Consider the following 16,880-nt stretch of genomic DNA (forward strand, 5'->3'; position numbering starts at 1 on the left):
GGGCAGGAAAGAGGGTCTTGTCCGCAACACAACTTTGTCCAGATGGACAGAAAGGAAAGGAGGTTTAGAAGAAAGAGCCTGGAGCTCACTCACCCTCCTGGCAGAGGTGATGGCAACCAGGAAAGCAGTCTTCAGAGTAAGAAGGCGGAGAGGACAGTTATGAAGTGGCTCAAAGGGAGCACACATCAAATAAGTAAGTACAAGGTGCAAGTCCCACTGAGGCATCACGAATGGAACAGGAGGGAACATGTGTGTGATGCCCTTCAAAAACCTATTTACAATTGGGGACTGGAACAAAGATGGCTGGTCAGGTAGCCTTAAAAAGGCTGAAAGGGCAGAAAGGTAGCCCTTGATAGTGCCCAGAGCAGAGCCCTGCTGGGCAAGAGAAAGAAGGAAGAGGAGAACCTCAGAAAGGGGTGCAGAGAGAGGATCCACAGCCTTTGCTGTGCACCATGCCACAAATTTGTTCCATCTGCAGGCGTATACCGACTTTGTGGAGGGACGCCTGGCTGCCAGAATCACAGTACAAACTTCAGGAGGCAAGTCAAATGGCCTCAACTGTTGCCGCTCAATCTCCAAGCATGGAGGTGGAGACTGGACAGGTTCGGGTGGAGGACCGTCCCCTGCTGCTGCGACAGAAGGTCCTCCTGAAGAGGCAGACGAATCAGGGGATCGACAGACATACTGAGTAGCTCGGGATACCAGTATCTTCGCGCCCAGTCCGGAGCCACAAGGATAACTTGGGCCCGGTCACGCCTGATCTTCTTCAGCACTCTGGGCAGAAGTGGTATAGGCGGAAAGGCGTACAACAGATCGCAGCTTCACTCGCGACGAATAGCGTCGCCGAGCGAGTGCCGCCTTGGAAATTCCAACGCGCAGGACTGATGACATTGCGCGTTCCCTTCGGTGGCGAATAGATCTAACCAAGGCTCTCCCCACTGCTGAAAGAGGCCTTGCGCCACGTCCGAGTTCAGACGCCACTCATGATCCATCATGCACCGACGGCTGAGTTCGTCTGCCCTGGCGTTCAGAGAACCTGCCAGGTGTTGAACCACCAGGGTCACGCCCTGATGTTCCAGCCACTGACAGAGGCGCAGAGCCTCCTGGCATAGGGTCCACGACCCCACCCCGCCCTGTTTGTTGCAGTACCACATGGCGGTGGTGTGTCCGTTGAGGTTCCGTGAAAATCGTTACGGTGTTTTTGGCATTGTCGAATATGGACGAGTTTGGTATCTATGCACCGTAAATGGAAAGTTCGGTAAGTGTACGCGTTTTCGCTACATTACTTGACACGGTTCGCCTAAATTACGTGTTTCTTACCTGAACCCTCGGGTTCCATTTTAGATACGGCATCCATTTTGTTTCTTGCCCTCACGTAGTCAGCGAGCAGGCAACTGTTCGCCTCATGACCCCTTTAGTTCCCAAGCCATACGGAAGACGCATATTCCTTTCACACGTCTTTATGACCGGAGGAATGACACTGCAGAGGCAAATGGCTCAGCTTGAGGGTAATCTTGCCGTGCCGGCCTATTGTTTCAGCCGTGCATGTCGGGGATCAAGCTCTTTGATCCTACGATCATGTTTCCAATATTACCCCCACACTCTTTTCTCTATATGTGTCTGACTTCCTAGCAGCTGTTCTTGTCTCTTTTCTCTTGCTCATTTACAACTCAAGTGGAATGTGCCTAATGGTGGGAAGATGTGCTTTTACAGTTGGGAACCGGTGATGTTACTTCGATTATGTTCCGGGGTTCTGAAAGCATGAAAGCGACCCTTTTGAATGTTCATTATGGGAACTGGGTAGTAACCTTTTGTTCACATGTTGTGCAATGGCAAAATCTTGTATAAAAGAGAGCGACTCACATAAGCAATTCGAAGCAGACTCGTAGAACCTACACGCTGTTGTACTTCTAGTGACTTTTGCCTCCCTGCAGAAATAAACTCTGATCTTTGACGCCGAAGGAAGTCTCCCGTGTCTCTGTCTTTAGTGCGCCGAAACAGGTATCCCACGAAGGTTATAGGCGTTGTTCCCTGGCACCGCTGGGCCTTAATTAGCCCAGTCCTTCAGTTGGCGCCCAACGTGGGGCGACATCGGCGGTACCGGTCCAAAGCCTGACGATTGTGAGGAACTTCGTGTGAAATCTCCGAGGAAAAGGTGCACCCGCTTCATCGATCCTGTTGTCGAAATAAGTGGTCCGAAGATTTTTCCCGCGAAGATTCCCGCCTCCTGACGGCTGCGACGGACCGATGCCCCGACTGTCGACCTGTTTTCGACGCCCGGCGTAGACCTTTCGTACAAGCGAGACGATAGACGGGCCTTCCTGGTGACGCCATTGAAGCTCTCAGTTAAGTATTTGTGGGTCGCTCCCAGTCCTTAGTGGTTGTTGCAGCTTTTTTAAGCTTTGTTGTATGCATGGTTCCATTGCATTTGTGGTTCTTAGTTGTTGGTTCTTAGTTGTTATTTGACAGTTGCAATTGCCAAAAACCGAGGGTTTTGTCTTTCACGAAGATTTAGTACTTCGGTAACCCTTGAAGTTTGATACTAGGTTAGTGTGCACGATGCCTAGCCATAGTGGATTTCTTGGTTTCCTTAAATGTTGCAACAAGGATTCCCGATTGGAGGACTCGTGTCCGATACCTCCGGTTGGAACTCCGATATATGAGCTCTATAGTCGACATGGTGTGGGTCCTATTATTTATAATAAATATTGGGTCCGTTACACGAAAAAAGATGGTGTCCTTAGTTGGCCACCGCATGGAAGTTTTGAACTTACGATTTTAGATAATCTTGAAGCTAAATTATTTAAAAAGAAAGCTAGGCCAGCTATGTTTGATTCTTTTCGGTTGTGGCATAAAGAGGCCAAGCAGAAAGAAATCAAACAGCTTAAAAAGGATCGAAGAGAAGGGTTTGTTCCAATAATGCAAGTTGTACAACAATGTCAGCGAGATAAAGAAGAAAAAGAAATAGAAGTTTCTACTAGATTACATCACATGAGGATAGACAAATGTTATCCGGTTTTACCAACTAGTCCTGATAAGAAAGAGGAGGATCCGAAGGAGGATCCCCTGTTAACGTATTTCATGAACTCGCCACCTCCTTACGCACAGGGTGCTACAGCCCCTGTAGTTCCTCCAGTAGTCCCGCCTGTCGTTCCTCCTGTTGTCCCTCCTGTTGTTCCTGCGGCTGCTGGTCAGCCCGTTGTTGATCCTACGTTTGTCCCACCACCTGTTCCTATTCCTACTGCACCTTTGCCTGTACCTCCTCAACCGCTAGTGTCTGCTACTTCGACTGTCTCGTCTGTCTCTGCTGTTCCTATGTTCACTTCTAATATTGTCGCTCCTGTTCTTTTTCCTTCTTCTCCTTCTGCTCGTACCCGTATTCCTAATACTGTTGCTACGCTCTATTCACCACTATCTGGATCGATACTACCACCCAGTGTTTCTGAAACTTCTCAGAGACGAAGTCAAATCCCTGGTGGAAGGGAGAGAGAGACGTTAGTGACAATGGCACATAGGTGGATAAGACATCCTGTTAATTACCCTCCACGTGTGGTCTTCGACACATTTTCTCAGTTTAATGAGCCTACACAGAGATTCGTGTTCGAAGAAATGTGTAACTTTTTGAGGGAGCAATGGTATAATGATGATTTAGATACCGTACCGCCCGATATGATTGAACTTCAGAGTCAATTTTCGAACGGTATGATCGTAGGTGGAGATGTACGACGTGCCTTAGAGCGATTGTTAGCCCATAGGTCGACAGTGCCTTCTCGGGTGTCGTTTGATGACGACTCGGACAATTGGAAAGCGGCTCCTGGTCAGTATCCTATGTGAGAGGTTCCGCCACTTTGGGTGCCAGGTGATCCACAAGCTCACCCTCCGGTTTTACCGCATTTCCGAAGAGTTTGGATACACCTCCCATGGAAACGATCCGAAGTTTTGCAAGTGAAGCAATCTTTGCCTGATCCGCGTAAGAATCCGGCTGGTTACTATAAGGAGTTATCCCAATTGGTGGACGCGTCTGTTATGAACCTTGCCGACATCGACATGCTGTTTGGTAATGTCGTACCGCAACCGGTTTGGGCGAAAATTCGCCAAGCAAATCATGCAAACGAGTTAGGTGGTGATTGGGCAGCACTATTAGCGGCTGATGGATTACAAGTTGGGGGGGGGCTAAGCCTGATCAGTTAATTTTAGATTTACCTCAGAAAATCATTACACTTATGAAAACTCTCATGCCGGCGATGAAGGTGAACTGGGATAAATTATCAGCCTGTAAGCAAAAGAAAGACGAGAGTGTCTCGGATTTCTTTACGAGGTTTGAGGAAGCGTTTGTCGACCACAGTGGTCAGGACATGGGCTCCGAGGGAGGTCAGCGGTTATTTGTCGATAAGTTTGTATTGAATTTGTTGCCTGAACTATGCAACAAATTGAAGAATTCAGAAAGTGCATGGGCTGTTTCAACCACCGCACAGATATTAGCCACGGCTCAATACTATGAGAATAGGGAAAAGGAAGAAAGTGATCGTGCAGACAAGAAAACGAAAGAGCTTAAAACGAAGGTTTTGTTGCAACAAGCGTATCCTCCACGTTCGAATCAAAATGATTCGCAACAGCAGTATAGGCCGCAGTCACAGTCCTCCAGAACGCAGTCACGATCGGATTCCTCTGACTATAGATCTATGCTTGGGTATAATCAGTGCGCATATTGTAGAAGAGAGGGACATATAAAATATGACTGTCCGGCTTTGCGTGATCGCCTTAATGGTGTATCGGCACGTGGAAGTCGTGGTGGTCCTCAACAAGCATCTCGAGGTAGAGGCCGCGGTACCTCCCAAAATCAAACTGAGCGCTCTAATACGTCAGCAGATGCGAATAATTGTTTTGACCAGCGAAATGCGGGGTCAGTTAGATCTACACAATATCATGTGGACGATTACTACGTTGAACATGAGACTGTTGCAAACGATCATTACTAGGACAGCCACCGACAGAGAGAGGGAGTAGTATCAGTTCCGGTTGATCAGAGTGGGCCTTACGTCGCAGTAGCTACTTCTGGCGTAGTTGAGCCTTTTCTGTTAGACACTGGTGCGACGAAAAGTTCCATCATGCATTCAAAACTCCCTGGCGCACCTTTGTCTGGCTTAACAAATGTTTCCGTTGGATTCTCTGGCGCTCCTGTTAGCAATCCTGTTTCCAGCCCTTTGCCACTTACGATTGGCCCTCGTGAGCTGGAGGCTCCATTGATTCTATCTACTGGTTGTGGTGAGAATCTTTTGAGCTTGGATTTGTTAAAACGGTTATATGCGACTTTGTATTGCTCCCCTGAAGGAGTGGAGCTTACATTAGGTCGGAGAGTAATCTCTCCTATGTACTTGTCGATCGATAAATTCCCACCGGAATTGAGCTCCCTTCCTGCGTCTCTATGGGCCACAGGTCCCAATGACGTGGGTCTCTTGGACATCCCACCTTATATGATCAAGCTGAAACCAAATGTGCGACTGCCACGTATACCACAGTATCGTATCTCCATTGAGGGAGAACGGGCGCTATTAGCGATTGTACACGACCTGATCAAAAAGGATGTCGTTGAAGAAACTCGAGGAAATGTGTGTAATAGTCCTGTACTACCAATTTTAAAACGCACTGATCCATCTAAACCTCCTGTGTATCGTTTCATAATTGATTTGAGAGAAGTGAATAAAATAGTGATCCCACAGTTTCCCGTGGTCCCTGATATAACGGCTTTGTTGACCCTGATTCCAGCTTCTGCCTCCTGGTTCACGGTGATCGACCTAAAGAATGCTTTCTTTAGTATCCCGATCGCTGAGGAAAGCAGAGACCTATTCGGTTTTTCATTAGGTGGTCGCAGTTTCAGACTAAAACGCGCACCACAAGGCTATTGTGAAAGTCCGTCGATCTATAGCCAGGCACTTAAAAGTCAACTGGATGCATTTGTGTTACCGACGGGTGCGGCTTTGATTCAATACGTTGACGACCTATTAGTGGCAGCTGATACGGAGGCTATTTGCAAAACGGCTACAGTATCACTATTGCGTTATCTACATGACTTACATCACAAGGTGTCACCTTCCAAGCTGCAATATTGTTGCCAAGAAGTAACCTACTTAGGTCACTTATTGTCAAAAGAAGGGAGAAGGTTGACCCCAGAGAGAATTGCATCAATTTCTCGAATGACTGTGCCAAAAACTCAGAGAGATGTACGTGCCTTTCTAGGTATTACGTCATACTGCAGACAGTGGATTCCAAATTTTTCACTATTGGCGAAACCATTGTTAGCTCTCACGTGCAAGGATGTTCCGACTCCTTTGCCATGGACTGAAGAGTGTCAGAAAAGTTTCTCTGAATTACGTGATGCGTTGTGTTCGGCTCCTGTGTTAGGTACTCCTGATTACAGTAAGCCGTTTACACTGTACGTTCACGAGAGGGATGGTTGTGCGTTGAGTGTTCTGGCGCAACAATTTGGTGACAAACAGCGCCCATGCGCATATTTTTCTTCGACCTTAGACCCAGTAGCTAGAGCTTTGCCGAGTTGTTTAAGAGCAACAGCGGCAGCTGCGGCGTCCATTCGACAATCCGCAGGTCTGGTCATGGATAATATGCTTACGGTGATGGTTCCTCATGCAGTTGACACTCTCTTGAACCGAACAAAAACTCAACATTTGACAAGCGCAAGGTTGTCTGGGTATGAGTTGACGTTACTGGCTAGTCACATACGCATAAAACGATGCAATGTGTTGAACCCAGCAACATTGTTACCGATCAACATGGAGTCAAGTGGTGAAGCACCACATGACTGTTATCTGAAAACTGAGGAGGAAACAAAGGGTCGTATTGACCTGAAAGATACTCCATTGGTAGATTCCGATGGTACTTTGTATGTGGATGGTTCCTGTTTTAAGTTGCCGAATGGTGATGTGACGACCGCGTATGCTGTAGTGACATTGAGTACGGTTGTAGAAACTGCAAGATTGAGTCAGAATTCGGCTCAGGCTGCTGAGCTGATCGCCTTGACGAGAGCGTGTGTGCTGTCCAGAGGAAAACGGGTGAATGTGTTTACCGACAGCCAGTATGCTTTTGGTGTGGCGCACAGTTTTGGGCGATTGTGGAGAGAAAGAGGATTCTTGACGTCGCATGGCACGAAGATTCAGCATGGACAGCTTGTGAACGACCTTCTAGATGCACTTACATTGCCTAAGCAGGTGGCCATAATCAAATGTAGTGCGCATCGGAAAGTGACGGATGATGTTGGTCGTGGTAATGCGTTTGCAGATGAGATTGCTAAGGAGACAGCTAAAGATCTGGCAAATCGAATGTATGTTACGAGTTCAGTGAGATGGCCAACGGAGACTAGTATGTGTGAAAACACAGTTGAGAGTGTGAAGGGAATACAGAATGAGGCCACTAAGACGGAAAAGACTAAATGGAAAGAGAGTACGGGGAAGTTGGATGAGAATGGATGTTGGGTTGATTTGTCAGAAAAACAGAGATGGATGTTACCGGATGCATATGTGCTCGCTGTTGTTACAATGGCTCATGGTACAGCACACATAAGCGCAAAAGGCATATGCAAGTTGTTGTCTCCTGTGTGGAAGAATGATGGTATTACTAAATGTGCAGAGAGAGTGGTTAAGAATTGCATGGTGTGTTTGATGTATAATCCCGGTAAGGGCACTCCCACTCCTCCTGGTCATTTCGCCCCTCCTACATGCCCTTTCGAAGTTATCCAGTTGGACTTCATCCACATGGAGAGATGCAACAATTTGAAGTATGCTTTGGTTGTAGTATGTGCGTTCTCCAGATGGATTGAGGCTTACCCCCTTAAGGACAATACTGCCCTATCCACAGCAAAAATTCTGCTCAAAGAGTATTTCCCCAGATACGGCATGCCTCGGATTGTATGGTCGGACAACGGAAGTGAGTTTGTGGGAAGTGTGATGAAGAGTGTGTGTCGTGGCTTAGGGATAGTACAGAAATTTCATAGTGCTAATCATCCTCAGTCAGCGGGCTTGGTGGAAGGATACAATGGCACCCTGAAACTAAAACTTGCTAAAATTCAGGCAACAACTGGTTTATCATGGCCAGATGCTTTGCCTCTAGCTCTCTTGTCGACCAGGGCAACTGTGCACTCTCGAGTAGGGCTTAGCCCATATGAGATTGTGTTCGGCCGTCCTGCTAATATTTGGGGAGTCCCGAGGCCTAAAGAATTTGATAGAATTGAATATCCAATGTTGATTGATTATCTTCATGATCTGACTGCTAAATTGAGTTTGATTCATCAACAGGTCTTTGAGGCTCTGCCATCACAAACAGAGGGTCCTGGTCATCGGCTCCAACCAGGGGACTGGGTCTTGACCCGTAACTTCGGCCGAAAACGAAACCTTGAGCCGAGGTTTGTGGGACCCTTCCAGGTGCTATTGGCAACGAGGACGGCGGTTCGGCTAGAGGGACGGAAGCACTGGGTGCATGCCACCCACACCAAGAAGGTCCCGCTTCCTTTGCCGGCGGATACTTGGATGAGAAGAGGTTTTTCCTCGTCTGAAACCGACGCTCCACAACGTTTTGTCCCGTTCAGCGAAGCTCAGCCCATATCTGACACCCCTGTTCATCCCCCTCTAACAATTTCCTTCCCGTCAACTTCGGAGAAGTCGAGTGCTGAACAATTGCCTGAACGATCGAACACTCATTTGCCATCCAATCCACTGTTTGAAGATCAGACTCGCCCTGGGAGCAGCCGATACTTTTTTCGTCCACGCACAAAAGACTAATAAAATAATTTTTTAATTAATTTTTGGAATTCACATTTGCCCTGAACATTGTGGACATTTTATATTGTGTACCTTTTTCCTTTTTTTCATGCAGCCAAAGAACCTTATAGTAAATTGAATGTTCAATTTATCTAGAACCTATCATCTGGGTTGGCCGTAGGGCCGTGCGGGTACTTTCTTCTGTTTAGCAGCTATCGACACTAGGTCGGTTTCTTTTGTCAATTTCTGGGAAATCCTGGGAATTGATAATCGCTACTCAGAACAAAGTGCGTCAAGAACGTCGCGGACGGTCGTTAGAGGATGGAATTTTCTAAGCTGTCGAAAGAAGAGAAAATGTCGGCGCAAAGATCTACGTTAAATAAGGTGTTTCGTAAAAGATGTTTTTTGCTACAGGGTTTCATGTTGTTCCTGACTGTATCTATGCTGCTAGTGGGTGGAGTATATTTTGGTTTTCAATCACTGTTGCCTTCTACTATACCTACTCCTCCTTCTCATGATCTAAATTTCGTCTCTACTGTTTCTCCACATTCTTTTCACATACTGCCCCAACATGAGCAAGTCAGACGTGCGGAATTTAGAAACAATTCTTTTGTGCAACTTTTGCATCAGCATCAGTTGGTGGTAAATACTACAAATTGTTGGGTGTGTGGGCTAATGCCACATACCATGGACAGGGGTATCCCGTATTTCGTTCTTCCGTACAGCCCCCAAGGGTCAGCTCGAGCATTTCAAACTATGTTTCGTAGTGCACTAGATTCCTACCCCCATCGAGAGCCACGCTCAGCAAACTTTGGTCCTGGCCCGTACCACAAGTCTCTGGCAATAGCTATTGCTGATTTAGATAGAGATATTTTTGACGCATCGCTTATCCCAGAGGAGGAGGTGCGAGCCTATAGGGAACTAAGTGAGACTGAGTATAGTGTATCAGTGGGTGATAGGCAGCTTAAAAGCTCATCTCCAATCTGGATTGTACCTCACCTAGGCCACTTTTGTCTGCAAGGTCGTGGCCGAAATCCAAGAGCCCAGCTTGGGAAGAGCGCTTGTGTGGATACTTACGTTCTACCGATGCTCTCTTCCCCTGTCTTCCTAACTGCCAAGGGTACCTATTTTGTATGTTATGATCGAGCATATACGTGGTTACCTCATGACTTCTCGGGTACCTGCTATATTGCAAATCTCTTGCCTCCGACTTTCACTGTTGCTTCAGATTATCACCAAACTAGAGTTGAGAGAGGTGTTATTAGCAGAGAAGATACTGCCGGTCAAGAGGCAGGAGACTTCTTTAAGGGGTTCCTACCGTTTTGGGGCCCTATGGTCAATAGCAGAAATCTGAGGCAGTTAACTCGTGTAGTAGAGTCAACTGCTAACATAACCGCAAGTGCCCTTGGTAATTTGACAGCAGAGCTTCAAGCGGATAGGTTTATGACGTTACAGAACCGTATGGTTCTAGACATTGTTCTAGCAGATAGAGGAGGTGTGTGCAAGGTCATCCATTCGAGCTGCTGCATATTCATACCTGATAACGCTCCAACGGTTTATCAAGCCATCTCCAAGTTGCACAAAATCTCGGAGTCCATACACGTGGACGAGGGAAATTGGACGCTTCTAGGATGGTTTTGGGGCCTGATGTCAACTTGGGGTTGGAAGATTCTGATGATTATAGGGGTTGTTGTGACGTTTCTGTTCACGTGTTGTCTTTGTGTACAGTGTGGTCCTGCCTTATGTGGCCTTTGTGCTACAACGTGTATAAGAAGGCCATCTGTTACCAATGAGGCATTGATGGATAGAATAATGTTTCAGCAACATCTGAATGATCTGATGAATATCGAGATCGATTATGATTTCGACTAGTGCTTGCCTACATGAGGGCAAAAGGAGCGTCTGAGGTTCCGTGAAAATCGTTACGGTGTTTTTGGCATTGTCGAATATGGACGAGTTTGGTATCTATGCACCGTAAATGGAAAGTTTGGTAAGTGTACGCGTTTTCGCTACATTACTTGACACGGTTCGCCTAAATTACGTGTTTCTTACCTGAACCCTCGGGTTCCATTTTAGATACGGCATCCATTTGGTTTCTTGCCCTCACGTAGTCAGCGAGCAGGCAACTGTTCGCCTCATGACCCCTTTAGTTCCCAAGCCATACGGAAGACGCATATTCCTTTCACACGTCTTTATGACCGGAGGAATGACACTGCAGAGGCAAATGGCTCAGCTTGAGGGTAATCTTGCCGTGCCGGCCTATTGTTTCAGCCGTGCATGTGCTGGGATCAAGCTCTTTGATCCTACGATCATGTTTCCAATATTACCCCCACACTCTTTTCTCTAGATGTGTCTGACTTCCTAGCAGCTGTTCTTGTCTCTTTTCTCTTGCTCATTTACAACTCAAGTGGAATGTGCCTAATGGTGGGAAGATGTGCTTTTACAGTTGGGAACCGGTGATGTTACTTCGATTATGTTCCGGGGTTCTGAAAGCATGAAAGCGACCCTTTTGAATGTTCATTATGGGAACTGGGTAGTAACCTTTTGTTCACATGTTGTGCAATGGCAAAATGTTGTATAAAAGAGAGCGACTCACATAAGCAATTCGAAGCAGACTCGTAGAACCTACACGCTGTTGTACTTCTAGTGACTTTTGCCTCCCTGCAGAAATAAACTCTGATCTTTGACGCCGAAGGAAGTCTCCCGTGTCTCTGTCTTTAGTGCGCCGAAACAGGTATCCCACGAAGGTTATAGGTGTTGTTCCCTGGCACCGCTGGGCCTTAATTAGCCCAGTCCTTCACCGTGAACACCTGCACTACACTCCCCCGGACAGAGGGGAGGAATGCCTTCAGCGCAAGCCGGATCGCCCGCAGCTCCAGAAGGTTGATGTGGATCTGAGACTCCGCCCGAGACCAGAGGCCTCTGATCTCCGCCTCTCCCATGTGGCCCCCAACCCTGGAGGGACGCGTCCGTCACAACTACGTGCTCCGGTTGGGGTAGGGAGAGGGATCTGCCACTGACCCAATCGCGGTCCGTGAGCCACCACTGCAACTGTAATGCAGTGCCCTCCGAGATCAAGACATGGTCGGACAAGTTGCCCTGATGCTGGGCCCACTGAAACTTCAGGTCCCACTGCAGAGCCCGCATCCCCCACCTGGCGTGATGCACCAGAAGGATGCAGGAGGCCATCAGCCCCAGAAGCCTCAGCGTCAGAAAGTAGTGGGAGTAACAACCACACCCTACTTCTGGTCCAGGAACGCGCTCGATGGCCAAGAGGGCCGTAACTTCCTCTCTGAGAAGTGTCAAGTGATCCCCTGACACGCGGTGGTACTGCGGTGGCATGGCTGGAGGGGTCGCCTCGAAGGGGAGGGAGTAACCCCTTCGGACGATTTGCAGCACCCACCTGTCCGATATAATGGTGCGCCAGTGGAGGTGGTGATGGCGAACCCTGCCTCCCACTGGCGTCATATGGGCCTGAAAGCTCGGACTAGGAAGCTTTCGAGCCGGATGCTGCAGGGGCAGGTGTGGACTGGCCGCGCCGTTGTCCCCGACCGCCGCCACGGCGGTTTCCACGGCCGCCACCGCGTTGGATGTTAGACTGCGGTGCGTGGCTGGCAGCACGCGTGGGGGCGCCCCTTCCTTGGCCACGAAAGCAGCAAAAGGCACCCATTTGCTGGCGCGGGCCGAGTGGCCCAATGACTTGGCCATAGCCCTGGGGTCCTTAAAGCGCTCAAGCGCATGGTCTGCCTTGTCGCCAAAGAGGCGGCTCCCATCAAACGGCATGTCCATAAGACTGTTCTGGACACCAGCCGAGAAGTTGGTGGACCTCAACCAGGCGTGGCGACGAATCGCCACCGTCGTTGCCATCGCTCTGCCCAGTGAGTCCGTGGTATCCAGTCCACACCGGATGGAGTACCGTGCCGCATCTCGACCCTCCGCAAGGGCTTGGGTGAGTTTATTCCGGACCTCCTCCGGCCATTGTGGCAGCACGTCCGCGACCGTGTCTCACAGGGTGTGGGTGTAGCGGCCCAAGAGGCATGCGGTGTTGACTGACCGCAATCCCAAACTCAGGGATGTGAACACTTTCTTCCCGAACTGCTCATACCTCTTGGATACCCGATCGGGGGCCGTTGGGAATGCGGTCTGGGAGTTAGAGGCCTGGATTACCAGGCTCTCGGGGGTGGGGTGGGTGGACAGGAAAGCAGGGTCGCCCGGACCCGGGCGGGGGCGTCTGGCCACGTTCCTATCTACAGGCTGACCTGTAGCGGGCCTGGACCAGGTGCCCAGAAGAACGTCAGACAAGGCCTCATTAAACGGCAGCAGAGGCCTGGCTGAGCTTGCCTGCGGTTTAAGGACCTCAGTGAGGAGGTTAGTCCTCACGGCCGCGACGGGAAGCTCAAGGTGTAAAGCCTTGGTTGCCCACGTCAACACCACACTATAAGCAGCCCCCTCCTCCGTAGCCACGGTGGGAGGGGAGACAAAACCAGTGTCTGGCGAGGTATCCAGACCACTGGCGTCCCCTAGCTCTCCTGACCAGTCCTGGTAAGACTGACACTCCTGTGCCAGAGGGTCCTCAGACCCTCCCAATCCCCCTCACCACCCATCTCCTGATACTCAGGACCAAAGGATGGGGCCGGGTCATAGAAGTAGAAATCTCCTATTGGCGCCGGACCCGAATCGAGGGAGGGATCGGGGACGGCGCCGCCCGAAGGCGGCGCCGGGGGCGACACCCTAGGAGCCGGGACCAAAGCACCCGACGGCATCAGGGCCGAAGCACCCAGCCCGCTGGGACTCCCAGTCGTGGCCGCAGAGCCTGAAGGCGCCGCGGAGCCCGACGGAGGAGTTAGCGACCTCATGGCCGAGAGGAAGGCCTCGATCTCCTCCGGCGTCGCGTGCTGCCCAGGGACCGTCGGGTATGGAGCAGTCCACGACGCCCGCGGCTCCGGCGGAGCTGCGTCGGCGGTGTCGCCCATACCCCCGGCCGCGTCGCGCGACGTCGGGGGGAGTCGGAAGAGCGATGACGTCTCTTCGACTTCTTGTGCTTACCTGAGGAGCCTGAAGACTGTGGACGACTCCAGGAGCCATGGTGGCTCCGACCCCGCGACCGGTCCCTCAACCTCCTCGCGGACCGGGACCTCGAGCGGCGTGGGGCCGACTGCCGGAGCTCGAGCTGCTTGCGGGACCACTCCCGCCTAGCCTTAGACGTCAGGGCTCGACAGTCGGAACAGGCCTTGTCGTCGTGGTCGAGGCCCAGGCAATGAAGACACCGCCGATGGGGGTCTGTAACCGACATCAGTCGGTCGCAGTCGGCGCAGGGTTTGAACCCGGGCATCCCTACCGGCACCGTCGGAGTCGTAAAGACTTTGAAGTAGAAAACGTTTAGTAAAAAATTGATTAAGGGTACCACTTTTTCCGGATCGGCGCTTGCTGGCGCGGAAAAAAGAAGAATGAATATGCTACTTACCAGTATGCATCTGTTCTTGGCATGTAGGGCTGCTAACATTCATATCTTTTGCATAGATCGCCGCCTAGTGTTGGGTCCGGATGATCGCACATTGTTGTCCTGGAAGAGTCTTCGAAGTATCCTGAGATAGGTGGCTCCTCCCCTGGACTACAGTGCGCATGGGCATCGGCTCCATCCCCAGATTGTTTTTAGCCATTGTGGCAGAGGATGGAGTGAAAAGTGTAAAGGATGTCCATGCTAATGATTGAATACAAGAGTATATCTGCAGCTGCGACAGGCACCGGGGAGGAGGGTGGGCGATATGAATGTTAGCAGCCCTACATGCCAAGAACAGATGCATACTGGTAAGTAGCATATTCAGTTCGAGGCATGTGGGCTGCTAAATTCATATCTTTTGCATAGAATACATAGCAGTCCCTCCATTAGCGGCGGTTGCCCGTGCCAGCTGCAGAAGCTTGAAAGAGTGTCTTGAGAACAGCCTGTCCTACAGCAGCTTGCTGCTTGGAATGCACATCAACACAGTAGTGTTTTGTAAAGGTATGTGGTGTAACCCACGTGGCTGCTCTGCAAATGTCTTCTAAAGGAATGTTCCCCAGGAAAGCCATGGATGCCCCCAATTTGCGTGTGGAGTGCGCTCTTGGGGGTATCGTTAAAGTACGCTTTGCCTTCTGATAACAGATTTGAATGCACTTAACAATCCACCTGGCTATTCCTGCTTTGGAAATAGGGTTACCTTTGTGCTGTGGTGCGAAGGCAACAAACAGTTGTTTTGTTTTCCTAAAGTGTTGTGTTCTGTCAATATAGTACATCAACGCTCTTCTAACATCCAATGTATGGAGCATTCTTTCCGCTACTGTTTGTGGGTTTTGGAAGAATGCGGGCAGGTCAATAGTTTGGTTGAGATGAAACTGTGACACCACCTTCGGAAGGAATTTGGGGTTAGTGCGGAGTACTACCCTATTTGGATGAATCTGTATGAATGGCTCTTGGATTGTGAGCGCTTGCAGCTCACTGACACGTCTCAGTGACGTAATAGCAATAAGAAAAGCCACTTTCCATGTGAGGAACTGTAGGTCACACGAGTGCAGTGGCTCAAAAGGTGGGCCCATCAGCCTGGTGAGGACCACATTGAGGTTCCACACCGGAGCTGGTGGTGTTCTTGGGGGAATGACTCGTTTCAGGCCCTCTAGGAAGGCTTTAATGGCAGGTACCCTGAAGACAGAGAGATGCTGCCTGTTCTGAAGGTAAGCCGCTATGGCGGATAGATGTATCCGAATGGAAGTGTACGCTAGATTGCACTTGTAAAGATGTAACAGATAGCAAATGATGTTAGGGATAGATGCATCTAGCGGATTTATGTTATTGGCCGTACAGTGAATGACGAAACGCTTCCATTTTGCGGCATAGCACGCTCTAGTAGTGGGCTTTCTTGCCTCCTTGATGATGGCCATGCATTCTGGAGGTAAGTGAAGGTAGCCAAACTCTAGGACCTCAGGAGCCAGATCGCCAGGTTGAGCTGTTGCGGATCTGGAGGCTGAATGTCGCCATGGTTCTGCGTCAAGAGCCTTGGTGTTAGTCGCAGCCTTTGATGCGGCACCACTGAGAGTTCTAGAAACGTGGTGTACCATGGTTGGCGTGCCCACGTTGGAGCAACTAGGATGAGAGTCATCGAGTGCTGCCTTAGCTTTCTTGCCACCAGCGGTATGAGAGGTGCTGGGGGAAAAGCGTACGCAAATTTGCCTGACCAGTTCATCCATATCGCATTCCCCTGCGACTGTGGGTGAGGGAACCTGGCGGCAAAGTGTTGGCATTTTGCGTTTTCCTTTGTGGCAAACCGGTCTATCTCTGGATGACCCCACTGCTGGAAGTACGGGTGGAGTACTGATGGATGTATCTCCCACTCGTGCATTTGATGGCTGTACCTGCTGAGCAGATCCGCCATTTGATTGTCCTTGCCCGGGAGGTGTTCTGCCATGAGGAAAATGTTCCTCTGAATGGCCCACTTCCACATGCTCTGAGCCAGATGAGACAGCTGTGGCGAGTGGGTGCCTCCCTGCTTTTGAATGTAGTACATCGCTGTCATGTTGTCCGTCCGGACTAACACTACCTTGTTGCACAGATGTACATTGAAGGACTTGAGCGCCATGAAGATTGCCATCAGTTCTAGATAGTTGATGTGCATCTTTTGCTGCTGCGTCGTCCATAGTCCCTGCACTGTGTAATTGAGCACATGAGCTCCCACATCCGTGGAGAGATGCGTCCGTTGTCAAGATAATCTGTGGCACTTGCTCCTGGAACGGTCGGCCCTTGCAAAGGTTGTGTGGATTCCACCAATGCAGAGAGTTGTATGCCCGACCGGTAACCAACACTAGGTCTGTCAGTTGTCCTCGAGCCTGTGTCCACTGATTTGCTAAACATTCTTGGAGCGGACGCATGTGCAACCTTGCGTGAGGGACTATGAAGATGCAGGAGGCCATCATGCCTATCAACTGCATGAACACTCTCGCTGGAAGGGAGTGTTGCGGTCTGAACTTTTGGATCAGAGACTGGATGCTGTCTATCCTGACCGTGCTTGGCTGAGCCATAGCAGTCAGGGTATTGATTGTTGCACCTAGAAACTGCCGCACGTGTGCCGGTTGAAGGTGCGA

Source organism: Lissotriton helveticus, chromosome 5_1 (assembly GCF_964261635.1).
Source record: "Lissotriton helveticus chromosome 5_1, aLisHel1.1, whole genome shotgun sequence".
In the NCBI taxonomy this organism is placed as follows: domain Eukaryota; kingdom Metazoa; phylum Chordata; class Amphibia; order Caudata; family Salamandridae; genus Lissotriton; species Lissotriton helveticus.